The sequence below is a fragment of the Astatotilapia calliptera genome, chromosome 16, assembly GCF_964374335.1.
Source record: "Astatotilapia calliptera chromosome 16, fAstCal68.1, whole genome shotgun sequence".
NCBI lineage: Eukaryota > Metazoa > Chordata > Actinopteri > Cichliformes > Cichlidae > Astatotilapia > Astatotilapia calliptera.
In genome coordinates this window covers 19,926,711-19,930,052 of record NC_137437.1, presented here as the reverse complement: position 1 = coordinate 19,930,052, position 3,342 = coordinate 19,926,711, and positions in this window count along the sequence as shown.

Below are 3,342 nucleotides of genomic sequence, written 5' to 3'. Positions count from 1 at the left end.
GTGTGTGTGTGTGTGTGTGTGTGTGTATGAGTGTATGCAATTGAGTGATTGGCATTTCTTTAGTGGTAACTTTCAGCTCAATGCGCTTTCTGAAGCTCTGTGCCTTTCTAAAGCTTTTGTCTGCCTACCCTTCTACTACACGTGTGTACATTGAAGTCCCTTTGTGAAGGTCATCAGTGTCTTCTGTTCATCTTTTCATGCCCTCCTGCCTTCTGTTGTACTGACCAATTGCCAAGAGACTTGTTTCTTGTGTATGCGTGTGTGTGTGTACCACTGGTGATGAACTTTTTCGAGTTAAATGGGACCTATTATGTTCATATCTAGCCCCACCTTTCTATTCTTGGACTCTGCTCGAGTAGCTTGGCACGATTCACAGGTCACAATAATCGTTATTTATCTTCTGCTGGACCTTTGCGTATCTCATCTCAGCTAGCTCTCTTCTAATTGGCTGCCAGTCACAAACAGTAGTGTTCAGCAGCAGGTGGGTGGGGTTGATGTTATGGCAACATTAACTACAATAATAAAACCATAATAGAAAATGATGAAAAAACATAATGGGTCCCCTCGAGTCTTTGTTCTGCACAACCAAAATTTCCCCACCCTTAGATAAACAGTATGAGGATAAAGACTGATGATTCCCAGTGTGTTTAGCGTTTGCACTGAAAGCATCAACCTTGCATGGTTTGTTGAGAGAGTGGGGGGAGGGGAAAAAGCCATTTCCATTATGACCACGTTTGCAGTGTAGGGCCTCTGGATTCTGGTGCTCACGTTGTACCAAAGACTCAACTCATCAGATCATGCGAGCATACTGTACATGTGTTTAATGTTATGGCAACTTACTGCAAAGTTAAACTGTATTTTTTAATTAGCATATGCAAAGATAACCATCTGAAGAGCTCTAAAATGTAAATATGTGTGACTGTTACACCTGCTAAAACTTTGTATTAAAACACAAGTCCATGTTTCACTTTTTTTTTTCTTCCTGCCATGTAGTTGGATCATTTGTGTTCACCCCAAAATTCTTCAGCTCGTCAAACAGTTGAATAGTGTATTGTATGAAAGGTTTTTTGGATCGGACCCTGTAATGTACTACATTTTGATACTGGACTTTTTGCTCTCATGTTGAAGTAAGGTCTACCTTTCCATTGTTAACTATGTGTCATGTTTTCCAGGATCCCTGTGTGCTTTAAGGTCAAAAGAAATCCCCCAAAAGTAAAAAGATTTGTTCAGGACCCCGCCCCCAAACTCTTATCTGACCTTCTACCCTCTTGTGTCAAAAATATGCGAGAGCTTGTTTTTGAATGTTATGGCTGTACCCTTTTTGGTCAATTTTTCCACTTCTCTTAACAACATAGTAACTTCTAAGTATGTTTTGTCAATGCTGTTTGTGCAATAAATTAAAGTAAAACTTCCCAGTTGTGAATTCTTTATTATTTTCTTTGGCTTTTTGTATGCACTCCACATTGTTGCGAGAGCATAAAACTTTTTCCTCATACATCATCTTAAATTTAGCCCTTCAGTTCTTGTCTTTATTTATACTGTCAGGCTGTTAGGAAGGTCAACGAGAGCCTGAGAGCAGCTTTTTTTTGTTTGCTCAGCCTTTACCTGCACCATGCGGAGCTCAAGGTAAAACAGCAGAGCTTAACAGAGCCTGTCTTTTGCTTCCTGGCAGGCTTTTATTTTATTTTTTTTTATTTTCTACGCACAGGCTCATTTGGGAGTCATCTTCACCCACACAGCCACCCACACACACTGCTGGCTGACGTCAGCACCACCAAGATCAACAGCAATCGAGCTCAGACTTGAACTGTGAAATGCGCTGCAGCTTTCACAGTCTAACAGTCTAATGCTCAGAATTATGTGTGAATAGATATATCAGATAAAAGACACAAGGGATCCATAATTAAATTTAGGACTGACGGTCATATTTCCCGATATGATTAGATTGATATATTTTGCAGGTAATTACTATCTTTTCACTAATATCTTTACATCTTTGTAACCTGACCAGTCTAATGTTTGTTGTGCAATTTCCACTCTTTACAAATTCAAAGATTTCTCAATGAAACGCCCTATCTACTGAATTTCATTGAGAGATACAGTTTGTGTGCAAGGATGCATTTGTCCACATGAGGTCAGTACTGCACTGAAGAAATCAGATGTAAAACGGGAGACAGTGTCCATGGTGAGGAAAATTTTAATAAGCATCTCTGATGGACTATTTGGTACTGTGCAAAAGTCTTGGGCTGCCTCTTGTTTTCTTGAATTCTTTTGAAAGTCAATATTCAGTAACGTCTTCAAGCAACATAAAGAAGTCCAGACGCTTTTTTCTTTCCAAGCTTTTTAGACTACCACTGATAGTGTTTTTCTATCTAGGTATTGGAAGAGTCTTTGGGATTGTTGTCAAACTGAAAAATGACGCCACTGCCCATCAGAAGCTCCAGAAAGTTGATTCTGTTTATCTGGACATTGCGTTTTCAGTGGGAGAAACTTTTGATCAACCATCCAAGTCTCTGCGTTTTCATCTGAAAATGCAGCATCCAGATAAACAGTATCAACAGTATCTGTACGAGTGAGCATCTATCAATACAGGCCAATCAGATGCTTTTCTGATGTTATTGCATAATGGATCAAAACCTTTTTTTGTGTGTGTTCATAATTTCATCAAAAGACGCCAAGGTCACTGGCTGAAATAAAGCCACAAACCATGACAGAGACTCCCACCTTTCCATTTACACCATTTCTGTTGATGCTTTAATCAACATTAAAGCTCAACTAATGGGCCAGATACAGATCATGTTTCAGGTCATGATTTCTTTGTATTTCTTAAGGATATGACTTTCAGACACTGTTCATTTTCTGTAGATGTTTTTTAAGGCCTGTCATTTCCTCTTTTGTCCTCCACTTGTTTTTTTTTTAAGGGCACACTCCACACCATGCTGAGATATGCAAACTTTTCAGCTAATAGCTCTTTGAGAATCACCTTGTTGAGGCAAAAATACAGTGTTGTGTCTGTCAGACTGTTATCGTTGACATTTTTTTTAGATTTACTAAAGAAGTGGGAGCAAATTATGTGTTTTTGTGCCTAAAGATACAATTTAAAATGAGTTCTTTGCTAAGTTGTCTGCTATCTGTAGACACAACACTTGTTCATCCCTCGAGTTAGGTGCTTCTTTTACACTTAGATGATTCATAGGTCAGATTTAAGTGGTTTTTGGTTTTGCAAACAAAAAAAACATACAGTCAGGTATAAAAACTGGACTGAAAATGTGTGAAAAAGCAGCCAGTCTCCAAAGAAAAGCTTTGAAAGACCTTCAAAAAATCTGGAAAACTACTGCTCAA